Source organism: Amblyomma americanum, chromosome 1 (genome assembly GCF_052857255.1).
Source record: "Amblyomma americanum isolate KBUSLIRL-KWMA chromosome 1, ASM5285725v1, whole genome shotgun sequence".
NCBI classification, from domain to species: Eukaryota; Metazoa; Arthropoda; class Arachnida; order Ixodida; family Ixodidae; genus Amblyomma; species Amblyomma americanum.
Genome location: NC_135497.1, coordinates 534,103,545 through 534,117,437, shown reverse-complemented (window position 1 = coordinate 534,117,437; position 13,893 = coordinate 534,103,545). Strand labels below are relative to the sequence as shown.

General features: G+C 43.2%; 2 long non-coding RNA genes across 2 annotated transcripts; both read right to left on the bottom strand.

The window, feature by feature from the left end:
* Positions 1–1,831: 1,831 nt before the first annotated feature.
* On the bottom strand, positions 1,832–3,101 carry LOC144107687 (uncharacterized). Its single transcript, XR_013309356.1, has 3 exons — positions 3,001–3,101; positions 2,728–2,918; positions 1,832–2,101 (listed from the first exon to the last, which is right to left on the bottom strand). It is a non-coding gene; the product is annotated as an uncharacterized LOC144107687 (long non-coding RNA).
* A 3,707-nt stretch (positions 3,102–6,808) lies between these two features.
* Positions 6,809–13,609, bottom strand: LOC144107683 (uncharacterized). The gene is made up of 4 exons (XR_013309353.1): positions 13,494–13,609; positions 11,054–11,170; positions 10,656–10,811; positions 6,809–6,916 (listed from the first exon to the last, which is right to left on the bottom strand). It is a non-coding gene; the product is annotated as an uncharacterized LOC144107683 (long non-coding RNA).
* Between the last annotated feature and the right edge of the window lie 284 nt (positions 13,610–13,893).

Sequence of the window (13,893 nt, the reverse complement as noted above, 5' to 3'; positions counted from 1 at the left end):
TATCACATTTGTTTTTGTGGTGTTGCCCAAACAGAGTTACGGAACCGAAAAGAGCATGATAAATTTGAATTTTCACGTGAGTGGGTAGGAGCCATCGACATCGTGTTAGAACACCTGCTACTGAAGAGAGCTTTTTGCAAATATTTTCCACATGTCGATCCCACCTGAGATGCGACGAGAAAGTAACTTCAAGGATTTTGTGGCTGTCTACAATTTGAATTTCTTGACCTGCGTATTTAGGAGCGCGTTGTAGTTCGACTGGCTTGTTCCTTGCACGGAAAATCATTACCTTAGTCTCTGTAGGGTTTATTTGTAGGCAATTAGAAGAGCACCAGTTCTCTAGTTCCGTAAGGATTACGTTGCACTCTTCAATAAACTTGTTTGTGTCGTGACCCGGGATTAGTAAACTGCTATCATCGGCGTATATAATAAATTTCGCTTTGTCATAAATATGCACAATGTAATTTATATAGATGTTAAAAAGCATCGGGCCCAGAATGCTGCCTTGAGGCACACCATTTCGTACCGCCAGAAAAAAAGACTGATGGTTGTGGATATAGACACGTTGTTTTCGATTTTGCAGGTATGATTTCATGAGGTCTAAAGGTGTTCCACGAACTCCGTTTTGAGAAAGTTTATGAGTTAAAATTTGATGGTTTAGGGAATGGAAAGCCTTACTAAAATCAATGAAGAGTCCGACAGTGAGAATACCTGCTTCAGTGTTTTGCAGGATACATTCCTTAAGTGATAAAGCCGTTTCCGTCGACTTTCCCCTTCGGAAGCCAAATTGAGCATCAGACAGGATTTGGTTTGCATTAAAAAAGTTCACTACACGGGAAAATATTATTTTTCCAAGTCCTTTGAAAAGACTGTAATCACAGATATTGGTCTATAATTGGACACTACATCTTTATCTCCCCCTTTAAACACAACTGTCACTCTTGCTTTCTTCATTTATTCCGGGTAAACTCCCGTTTCAATTAACAAATTGAAGATGTATGCAAGCACAGGTGCAATATATGATAGTACATATTTGACTGGTTTTATCTGAATATTGTCAACATCTAAGGCTTTGCTATTATTCAAATTCATAAAGGTCTCATTGGTGGGCTCAAGGAAAAGGCTTTCGAAAGGGCTACAAGATGAAGGAACTTCAGGTAGATGCATCATAGGTAAATGGGTGGTTAAAAAATTGCTGTTTAAATGGCCAGCAAGAGCCTGACCGGATAATTCAGAGCCCTTATAGATTATTCGTTGAGCTGGCACATTTTTCGTATTGCGACGTAACAAGTTATCTACAACTTTCCACACAGTGTCTGAATTTTTCATTATAACATCAGAGAACAGTTTTTGATGATACACAGTCTTAGCACGCTTAAGCTCAGCATTTAGATTATTTCTTGTTTTTTTAATAAGAGATTCAAGAGAGCGATTATTTAAAAAGGCATGGTACTTGTTTTTGCTCTTATCATTCTTCTGAGCTCTGGCGTGATCCATGGTTCTCTTATTCGTTTATACTGCTTAATGTTCTTTATATATTTCTACAAAAACCTTGATAAACGCTGAATATGCATTATTTGAGTCCTATATAGAATAACTAGGACTCCCGCCCAAAACCATTTCAGCCTATCTGGGTACCTCCAACCTTTTTTATTTGCGTGTAACTCCAGCCCCTCTTCATCTTTGTTATTGTAGCCGCTATTGTTTCTCAAGTACCATCTTGATATTAGCAGTTCCTAATTCAAGCCTTCTGCAGGGTTTGAAAGGCCTATTTAATTGGAAATGAGGAGAACACGTGCACAGGGTGCAAAGCGTGTGATCTGCCAGGAAACACTGAGGCGGCCCCGAGAAGGGCCTTTATTAAGGTTGACAGCCGTTTTGTGCCTCTTCACTTGGCAGCGACGACACAGCGTGTGCGGTCCCCATGGTTTTGCCCCAGCTGTCGAAGCAATCCTCGGGCACGACCTTCGACATCTGATGTTTTTATTTAAAAAACACATGGACCAAAGTCGTGCTGTATGCAGTGCGATCGCCATGTGGTTCCACTGACGGCGAACAATCATCCACCTACCCCGGCTCTTTGGACAGATTCAGGAAACGACTGAAAAGAACAAAAGTAACGAGCAAACAAGTTAGAACGCAAAGAAACGAAGGCGCTCTGCGCTAATGCTGTAGCGAGGTCTAATATGTAATATTTCACGGCTGGCGTCGATTTCTACAAAACGCGGGTAGTCGCTACGGAAATAAACAAAGGCGCACTGGAGCTGGGTAAGTCTGCAGCTACAAGCACGAGTTTTTTGTCTCTACCGCCGATTTCCACACCGCGCGATCGTCATAACTTTTCTTGGACTTGCTGTTGAAGCTGACAGCGATCATAAAAATTAAGGCCGCCGACTGTAGTGACAGAGGCTTGCCATTGAAAGGAACAAAGCCGTGCACTTGGTCAACCAGGCAACGAGGCCTAGCGCGAGTTTTAGATCCGACTTGGACAAAGCGCGAGACGGCGCGCGCTTCTAACGCTTGCCGACGCAAAGAAACAAAGGCGCGCTGCGCTGGGATAATGCTGTAGCGAGGTCTAATATGTAAATTTTCACGACTGCCGTCGATTTCGACAAAGCGCGAGAAGTCTCTAAGGAATTAAACAAAGCTGCAATGCACTGGGTGAATGCTGGACACTTAGGCCAGGCGCGATTTCCACAATGCGCCAGTCGGAACTTCTGGACCTACCGTTACAGCTGATAGCGATCCTAAAGGGCAGATTGTAGTGGCAGAATTATCGTGGCCACTTTTACCCTGGACTTGCAACTGCAAAGGAACAAAGGCGCACTGGGGTCGATGCCCTGGCGTCTCGCCACGTGTTATCGGTCCGCGGCAAATAAGGACAGCATCGGCTCGCCAGAAGCATCCAGGAAACGATGCTGCAAAAAAGTAACGTTACAAGCGCCGCAATTTGGCGAGTTCTGCACGAGAAAACTTGCGAAAACGTTGTTCAACCCTTACCTCGTGATTGAGAACGTGCACGCCCGACAAGCGCTTCATCGTGGCTGTCAGACGGCGGTTCAGATGGCGACGCCGGCGGTCCTCAAACCGCACCTTATGTGTGTCGTCGTAATGGAGTTGCAAAATTTTGAACACCAGCACGACGTGCTCCTGCAGCAGGAAAACGAGGTCCTGGAATGCGCAAGGCATGCAGGTAAGCGGTACAGCACTTCATGAAGCGAAATTTGAGATAAAATGCGTACCTTTATGTCGCTGGCGATTTCTCGCGGGTCAGCGCCTTTTGGGGGTCGTCGCAATGTCGTGGAAGCAAGAACTGTACAGAAATTTCAGCTGGCTGCGCCGACGAGCGCACCACGCAAAAAAAAAAGCCATACCTGGACAGCTTCCGAAACGCGCGCGCCGCCCACTACGCTCACGAAGAGAATGCCCGCAGACAAGGCACGCCCGGCCGGCCGGCCCTAGCGATTCCCTAGGCACTCTAGGGACAGGCCGAGAGAGGCGCGGCGACCCCACATTCGGTTGAGAACAAAGGCGAAGCGAAAAAACGTCACGCAGACACGCATCCCACCGACCAATCGGCGTTTCCAGCTCACCGACCCGCAAACGCATCTAGAATTACTGCCGCGAGCCGTCTACTTGAGAAGCGTTTGCGGGTCGGTGGGCTGGAAACGCCAATTGGTCGGTGGGATGCGTGTCTGCGTGACGTTTTTTCGCTTCGCCTTTGTTCTCAACCGAATGTGGGGTCGCCGCGCCTCTCTCGGCCTGTCCCTAGAGTGCCTAGGGAATCGCTAGGGCCGGCCAGCCGGCCGCCGGGCGTGCGTGGTCTGCGGGCATTCTCTTCGTGAGCGTAGGCGGCGGCGCGCGCGTTTCGGAAGCTGTACTGGTATGGCTTTTTTTTGCGTGGTGCGCTCGTCGGCGCAGCCAGCTGAAATTTCTGTACAGTTCTTGCTTCCACGACATTGCGACGACCCCCAAAAGGCGCTGACCCGCGAGAAATCGCCAGCGACATAAAGGTACGCATTTTATCTCAAATTTCGCTTCATGAAGTGCTGTACCGCTTACCTACATGCCTTGCGCATTCCAGGACCTCGTTTTCCTGCTGCAGGAGCACGTCGTGCTGGTGTTCAAAATTTTGCAACTCCATTACGACGACCCTTATAAGGTACGGTTTGAGGACCGCCGGCGTCGCCATCTGAACCGCCGTCTGACAGCCACGATGAAGCGCTTGTCGGGCGTGCACGTTCTCAATCACGAGGTAAGGGTTCAACAACGTTTTCGCAAGTTTTCTCGTGCAGAACTCGCCAAATTGCGGCGCTTGTAACGTAACTTTTTTTGCAGCATCGTTTCCTGGATGCTTCTGGCGAGCCGATGCTGTCCTTATTTGCCGCGGACCGATACCACGTGCCGAGACGCCAGGACATCGACCCCAGTGCGCCGTTGTTCCTTTGCCGTGGCAAGTCCAGGGTAAAAGTGGCCACGATAATTCTGCCACTACAATCTGCCCTTTAGGATCGCTATCAGCTGTAACGGTAAGTCCAGAAGTTCCGACTCGCGCATTGTGGAAATCGCGCCTGGCCTACACTGTAAAAAAAATGCTCCGCAGTACAGAGAAACCCGCTGGTAATGCGTTGCCGGAGGGTTTTCCGCAACATGAGGTACGGACTAAATGTCAGAAACAGAGACTCCGTATGACGACTGTCACATTCTTGGTAACGGAAAGTTACGCCATGCTATGCACGAGACCGAAATCGTTTTTTCACAACGAATGCTTATGTTTTGTTCTTATTGAAGTTTCCGCAATGTGTATGCATATGTCCTCTGTTTACTCGGAAGTCATTTCATCTAGAGCGGAAATTATCTGTATTGTAATTATGTACTTTCTGTAGTACATGAACATGCGTCTTCGTATAGCTTCTGCCCGCAATGTTCACTGCAGATATAGCCGTCCAGGTGCCGAAGAAATAAGTATTATGTACAAGGCTTTCCTTTACGCATATTATGTAGTGCATACGTACAAAGAATGCAGCTTAGAATGAAAGAGTGGTAAGTGTTTGGGTGAGTACAAGTACATACGTTTTATTTTCATATCAAACTACACACATTGTACATCTGCACATTGCTGTCGGATCCATCTGAAAAGCATAAAAAAAATCATTTAGTGGTCACACAACACCAAATATAAATTTCACAAATACATTTCAACCATCCGCTATTGAACAATCGGCTTTCGTAGAAGCTTTCAAAAGCCATTCACCGAGAACCAACACGCTATTATTTATTGCCCAAAATTCATTTCTCATAACAGTAAACAGTAAAAACCACAGGTCCAGAAAAAAGCAGACAAAATGCGCTTTCCCGGGCGGCACTGTGCGCATGATGAAAGTCTTTACAGTTGCTTATCATTTTGTGCAAATAGAAAGTAGCTCAGGATGGGGGCCAGATGCAATTCAATGCAGGTGCCTTTCTGTACATAGTACTAAATGCACAACTTAGCGAGCAAGGAACATTGGTAACATCTGAAAAAAATGGGAGACGCTTGCCGAATTTATCGTCCATCCAATTTGTTATAGGCAAGACAAGACGAAGCGAATGTCCCCGGGCATGCCCGTTGCGGCAGATTGACGCTTTTTATTATCGCATTCCAATATCTCTGCAGTGTGCCTCACAAGGAACGGATGCTCAAGTTTCAAAAAGGGCTCTTGGCAGAAATTTAACCAAAGGCCGTTGCCATGTGAACCTTTTTAAAATGATGACCCAGAAAGACGAAGTGTCCTCATGTGTCTGATGCAAAAGAAGGATGAAGGCATGAGTCTTTCTGCTTTTTGAACAGCTGTGATAAGTTTTTTACTGGTACTGCTTGGTGCAGCTTCAGTCTCCTTCTTGACATTTTGTGAAATAATTATATATCTGCGAAAGATCTCGCTAGCAAACATTTTGGCACTAATGGAGAAGCAAAAAGACCCATGTCCTAGGCCTTTTTTGTGACACTAAAGGAAGGCTTGCCTTTTAGAGTCATTGATTACGAAGAGGTCTATGTGGCAACAAACTTTGAGAGAATTCCTTCAAGGGCTCTTTGTTCTCATGAGGTGCCCTGTAGATATATCACAACACCTCAGTGAGCTGTTACCAGCCCTGTGAGTTCACTGTCACTTGACATCAAGGGTATGTACTTTTCCTCGCCACATGCAGCAATAATGTATATGTCAAGAGAAAGCATAAAAGATTTCTAAGTGCAATTCCAGATTGCTTGCGGAGGAAAGCACAAGAGTGGCCATGCTCAGCTGTTACCTTTGCTTCTTGCTCGAATTCTACACTGAGTACTACGTAATGACAGGTGTCGGCATCAACTCATATTTAACACCCGTCCTGTGCGACCTCCATCTTGCACTACATGACAGGCAACTTTATAACACCCTTCATGCAAAGAGTGTCATCAGGGTCGGTGTGTTCTGTCAGTTTCCTGGTCCTGTGGTTTGTGCTGTGTTTTCTACTCTTAAATTATTTACTGCCTTCATTCTCCACTCCATGAAGCCTGAATGTGCTACACAGGGCTGCTCCACGCGTCGTGGAGCAGCCCAGTGGCCATTTTTTTTCATACGTCGGAGGCACTCAGCTCGAAAGCCATGCTTACTATATTCAGCTGACGAGGGTACATGTGAGACACATCATTAATAACTAATTCTCACAGTGGTATCTGGTGCAAGAATATCTAAATACTACTCAATTTTTGCTTAAGTTTTCAGATACACTCTTAGATTAAAAACATAATTTGGCTACATTAGCAGAAGCACAGCACCAAGGTACTCACCAGTTACCTGAAGCACTGTACGCAAGTTCTCGTGCAATCATGAATACAGCACACTGTCCACGTCTTCATAATGCCATGTCACTCCAGCACTTCGGTAGCAAAATTTTCCTTTTAAAAAAAGTAGTTTTGTTTATGTTAGACTGGTCATATTTAATTTTACTATATACTATGTACTTCTCATTGTACTGCCCCAGACTAAAAAATACCAATGATCACGCTTTGAATTATGTCATATGTGATCACCAAATTATGTGATCACCAATATGTTCTTAGAAATTCTGATTGAAATAAATCTGACGAAATATTATTTCACAAAATGTGGCACAAGGAAGAAGGACGTTAGCTAGATAACCTGGACGAATGTTTTCAGTTGCATGCAGCCACCGGCACCATTGCACACAAAATGTACAATAATGTGGGTTTTACCTTTCCGAATAGAATTTAATGCTGCAAACATTTAAGTAAAAAAATTTCAACCTTCCATTAGGCATAAAGGAAAGAAAATTCCTCTCGTTTTTTCACAAGCCTCTGCAAGTACACAATTCAGTGAATCTACTCTACAAGTACTTGAATCTATCAGCACGAGACAGGGACGAGAAAAGAAACAAAACAGGCACTGACTCGCAACTGAAGTTTATTGAAGTGAACAGAGAGTATACAGAAAAGCCACACGCCACAAACTACATAATTACACATAAGCTACATCACAACATAAGTAAAAGATTGCCCTTAACATTCCTCTTATCTAGACAGTCCAACCCGCTGCATGTTAACGCTATGGGCAGCACACTCACACATTCGTCACCGAGTCATAAGATGTGTCTAGCCTCGATAATTTTCTGGTTAATCTGCTGTGAACGTAGTGCCAAAATGCGTGTTGCCGAAAGGAATGGCTAGCAGCCTTCACATCCCTTGTAATATGCAGATAAGTTACAACCCCTACCAATATCCAAATACCTCTCATGCTCCTGTAGTCTTACATTGATACACATTCCAGTTTCACCAACATAAACCCAACCACATGATAATGGTATGCAATGCATGCAATGGTTGCAAGGCACATATATGTTGCCACGTTTCACTCGACACATGTGCTTTTCCCTAACGAAATTCACAAAATTATTAACAATTTTACAGATTGTAGACAACTTATTAGGGGCCGAACACACCATTTTTACGTCATACCTTCTGGCCACAGTTTTCAAATTTTGCAACAATCTATGTATGTCCAGTAACACAGTCAGTCTTTTGGCATCTCACTGGCTGGCCCCAGCCTGACCATGCCAGTCCCTGCGAAGGGGTTTCAGCTTTTAACATGCTAAAGGGAAGAATGACACAGCATCAAGTAACGAGGAAAGCAGGACAGCACACCCACGCACAAGTGCCAACCTTGGAGCAGATACAAAATCCAAGAGCGCGTGCTTGACATTCAGCGTTGACAGTCAAGGAAACGAGGAAACACGGATTTGAACGCTAAAGATTGAACGAGCCCGATCCTTGGCTGCCAACGCTGAATGTCAAGTACACGCTCTTAGATTCTGCATCCGCTCCAAGGATGGCACTTGTGCGTGGGTGTGCTCTCCTCTTGTCCTCGTTACTTGATGCTGCGCCATTCTTATCTTTAGCATGTCAGACCAACTTGCCCAATCTTATATGCTCAGCTTTAACAATTTATCGCACGCTTCTGCAATAGCATGGTTGGGAAATCATGCTTTCATTAGCCTTAAAATCTTCTCTTGGAAACCAGTTGTCACGCTGTAAAAGCATGGCTTCACCAATACCGAGCCTAGACTTGACGACGCAATGCTATCTTTCACTAGCTTAGAATCGTTCGACCAACAGTCAAGTAGCTGCTTAACACTCCTGGGTGAATATCGCTAGCACACATGGCGTGTGCAGAACATCAAGGTAAGGTTCAGAAACCGCAGCTCTTTTTGTTGGGACATTTTCTCCAAGGTAAACTTAAGACAAAGGCCTTGCTCCTTAAACAAGTTCACAATATGTACAGGTCCCACACTATCACAACCTTTGTAAAAGACCAGAAAATCATAGACGTAGCGAAAGATTTCCCCCAGCCCATGCAATTTCTTGGCAATCATTCCTTCCACCCTGCTTAAGAGAATATTGCTTAGCACAGGGGCAACCTTCGAATCGATACATTTAGCAGACTTTTGAACATATGCCGCACTGCCATACTCCACAAACATACTCTTCACTTCAAATAAAAGGAGGCAAGTGCCAAAAAAGACAAGTTACACACCCATTCCTAAACACGAGCTCATCGTTGTGCTCCGATATACACATTCATAAGCTTTTCACAAGATCTTCATACGGGATAGAATAAAATAGTTCTACATCGACACTAATCACAAGACAATCCGCTGGATTGTCATTCTTAAGATACTAAACCACACTGCGAATTGAGTACAAGAAATGGATCTTCAAGATGCGAAGTAGACAGATGCTTTTGCAAATAACCAGAGATAATTTTGCATGAATCCTTTTCTGAAATTTATCTGAAGAGCATGTTACTGAATAGCATTTATTTGAAGAGCATGTTTGTAGAGTAGTGCAGTGCGGTATGTGTTCTAAAGTCTCGAATATGTAGTGGTTCAAAGGTTGACCTTGTGCTAAGCAATATTTTCTTGAGTAGGGTGGATAGAATAATTGTCTAGAATGTGCATGGGCTGGGGGAAAAATCTTTTGCTATGTCGATGATTTTCTGGTCTTTTATAAAGGTTGTGATAGTTCGGGACCTGTACATCTTCTCAAGTTGTTTAAGGAGCAAGGCCTTTATCTCAGGTTTACCTTGGAGCAAATGTCCCAAGAAAAAGAGCTGTGGTTTCTGGACCTTACCTTGATGTTCAGCACACTTCATGTGTGCTGGCGAGTGTTAAGCTGCTACCCGGCTACATGTCGACCATTCCAAGCTAGTGAAAGATAGCATTGCACTTTCTAGCGCGGGCTCAGAATTGATGAAATTATGCTTTCACAGCATGACGACTAGTTTCCAAGAGCAGATTTTAAGGTTAACGAACGCAGGATTTCCAAACCTTGTTACTGCAAGAGCATATGATAAATTGTTAAAGAAGCTGAGACAGTTTTGCGGTGACCGGCAGAACCTGGCTGGGGCCAGCCAGCGAGATGCCAAAAGACCAGTTGTGTTACCGTATGTACATAAATTGTCGCACAATTTGAAAAATGTGGCCAGAAGGTATGATGTAAAAGTGGCTTTCTCGGCCCCTAATACGTTGTCTAAAGCATGTAAAATTTTAAGAATAATTTTGTGAATGTGGCTCGAGAAAAGTACACGTGTAGAGTGAAATGTATATGTACCTTGTAAAATGAATGTGGTATCAAATATTATTATCTTGTAGTCTGATTTACGTAGGTGCAACTGGAAGGTGTATGAATGTAAGACTACAGGAACACAAGAGGTTAGGGGCTTGGCTAGGTGGTTGGGGTAACTCTGCTGTACACTGCACGGGATGTGAAGTCTGCTACCCTTTCCTTTTGGCAACACGCATTTTGGCAGTAAATTCAGAGAGATTAAATGGGAGATTATCGAGGCTAGACACATCTTATGACTGCGTGACGAATATGTGAGTGTGTTGTCTATCGTGTTAACACGCAATGAGTTGGACTATCTCGATCAGGGAAATGTTCAGGGCGATTTTTGACTCATGTTGTCCTGTATGCTTATCTGTAACTACATGGTTTATGGTATTGCTTGGCTTTTTATATATTCCCTGTTCACGCCAATAAACTTTAGTCCCGAGTCAGCACCTGTCTTGTCTCCTTTCTCATCCCTGTCTTTCGCGCTGGTGGATTCACCGCAATGGCTCACCTCTGCAGAAATCCAAGGCATGACATTTTCCTCTTCACACTCGTGGTTCAGCGCATAATACGGCAAAGACTTTTCAATTCCAAGGAAAGTTCATGGCTCCATTGAACACTGCCTCCTGCTTACAAGACACAGAGCAGCAATCATTGTAGATTCTACCTGTGACACAAAGAGCAAAGTTTTAGTTTGAGTGGACTAAACTAGGAAAGCAGCACAATATATCTATAGCTAAATAACTGAACTGAAAGAAATAGAGGGTATTGTAATAGTGAACACACTGATATATTGCAAGTGAGATATATGCATAATATATTGCAATATCCAACACTGCTACCATTGCCTTAGCCAACTACTTCATAAATAACAATAAATGCAGTATCACAAAAATACTGATAACGTACTATTAGTGTTAATAGTAGCAGTGCAGGTTCCATGAACAAAAAAGGGCCCAGTGCTGACTGTCGTTCCCACAGCAGCCTTGTGACCAATGGCCGGTGTAAAGGAAAGAGGAGGAATGACTGAAAAGAGAAAGAGCCAGGGGGAAGGAAAATTGGTATAGAAGGGCTTAGGATATCATATGCAAATAAGGTTGTTTAGACAGTGAGCACAAAATAAACATTACCACACAAGTAAAGACATACAAGACCAAACATATATATCATTGTGCAGAGTGGCAAACTTGATGCCATTTAGCCCAAAATATGTTTTCAATAAAGTGATTATAATTATTAATAGAACAACTGACCGAGTGAAACCATAACAGGGATGACCAAGGAAGTTGTTAATATTCTGGCAGAAATTAAAAGAAGAAAATGGATCTGGCCAGGGCAAACAATGCAGAGAATGAATCACCAATGGTGTATCTTAGGGCAACATAATGAATTTGATGGATTTTAATGGCACAAGGGCATCTGTGGCCAAAGCGCGCCTTAGCACAAGTTAATTTCGTCTACTCAAGGTGAAATCAGAGACCCATTTCCCAAGCATTTCATTCCAGATAAGCTGAGCACCACGCCAGGAAACAGCTTGTGCATTGTATCGCAACAAAATGAATTTCACCCTAAGGAAAATATAGCAGGAGATAGCTGATTATAAGCTCACTAGATAAGATTAGGTGATTTCTGATAGTGTGGCATGTAGCTGGTGCAAGACACAGATAATTAAACTGGTAAAGGCCATTGTCCTGAGGTGAATGTAAACTAAGCAATGAGGATAATGAAATTCGCTACACTAGAGCTGTTAAGAATCAGCTCAAGTTCCATGCTTCAAGATGATGCAAGTTTGCTCAGTCAAAAAAAATCATAAGTTCACCCAAGAATTGGTATCTTGGCGGTATCAGGCTGCAGGTGCAGATGAATTAATCCTGCCTCAGAGAAGAGCTACATAGAGCACAAAACATTTTAGGCCAGTCCTACACTGACAGCTGTTAATAACTATTTTGAAACTGTTTTTCATTGCACAAACAATAATACCGAGTTTGTGTTGGTCATGTGATTATGTTACTGAGGCTCTCCTAAAAATTCTAGACAGAGCTAAAATACAAGCTGTCTCAACTAAGTTTTTATATCAACAATGAAAACATAAACACATGCAGATTATTCAAGTAGAAGTTTTATTCTTCATGACGTGCCCTACAAATTTTAAATTATACTGAAAAGTAATAGAGTGGAGTGCTTGTGCCAAAAATACTAAACCTCAACAACAAAGAGAACACAAGATAAAGGCAACAACATATTGCCCAAAATTTAAGTGTTTGACAGAACAAATATGAAAAGAAAACCTCTCCACAACTGGAACAAAACAGCGTGATACCGAGCACACATTTGAAAATTGTTTCATCCAAATCCACAGTCTGGTGCTCCAGCACTCTTCAGCCAGCATGTCATGAAATGTACCATAGTTCTGGTAGCTGTAAAGAGTATACAGCTGATCCGGCATTTTGATATGTGAACAGTAACCCTCAATACCACCAGGCTGAATACTTTCAAGAGGCTGTTCTGGTAACAAGACTGCAGTGAAACGCTTAGCAAGTTATGCTGGCGTAATAATGCAAACCGTTAATCTGAGAGTTCGCTACCACGCAACTCTGTAGTAACTCCTAAAGTGTTGCAATCGAATGAAAAAAAGGACTGCCTATTATATAAACAAAAGTCAAGAGGCTGCAATGCAAGGCCACGACAGAAGTGCGGCAATACAGCAATAGTGATACAATGTACACTTTAAGCAACACAATGAAACATGATCTTTTATCCTTAATTATCAGAATTTAAATATTTGTTTTCCTTGCTCTCTTGCAAAATTAAGTTCAGATCGTGAAAGCGCTCAAAAAGACAAGGATACAGAAAGAGATTTCCGCGCAGTGCGCTTACTTCCAGTGTCTTTTTGAGCACATCCACTATCTAAACATGGTAACCCAAATAGTCTAAATGCTGTCGTTATTCCAAAATTAAGCCTTTCGCAAAGTGGGAGCCCCTTTACCCATACAAGGTGCACCATAACTAATCCAACACTTTTTTCATGATATGTTTTCTCTGAGAATAAACACTGTTTGAAGATTTTGCAATAGTACTTGTCTTTTCGATTCTACGAATGTATCATGCAAGTGTTTAATGAAATGACCATCTGCCTATCTTGATCATTGCTCAAAATCAGGGTATAATGCACCATGAAGGGCAGCCTCTGCTTGATTTTTATGTTTTCCTAACGAAGCATGTACGTGCAACCCTTCTGCTGGCTTGTATGCAGCAGGTTTGTCTAGCTAGGCAAACTGTGGTTTTGCTATAAAGATGAAATGGTACTTTGGAAGTGAATGGCTTTCTAAAATGCATTTAACATACATACCGGGGCTTTAACAGCACCTGGTGTAAGCAACATCAGTGGGGGGACCGCAGGAGTGGCCTAGTGGTCCGAGCATCTGCCTCGCAAGCGGTAGGTGTGGAGTTCGATCCCCAGTGCCACAGGGTAACCAGCGGTGATACAATGGGTCGTTTCAATAGACAGTTTAAAACTTGAAATAACCATGCTGCAATATATACAAAAAATGATTTGTGTGCTCTCTCTTACATGACATAGTTAATCATATCATAGTGTTGGTAGTACACAAAATGCATGTGTGGAACATATACATGCACTGTTTTTGTTCACATCTTACCTGCTATGTGCTGTTATGGCATGTTATGTGCTGGGAAAGCATCAGTTGTGAGCAATGTTGTGTTGCAGCCTTTCTTCTGGTGGAATTTGA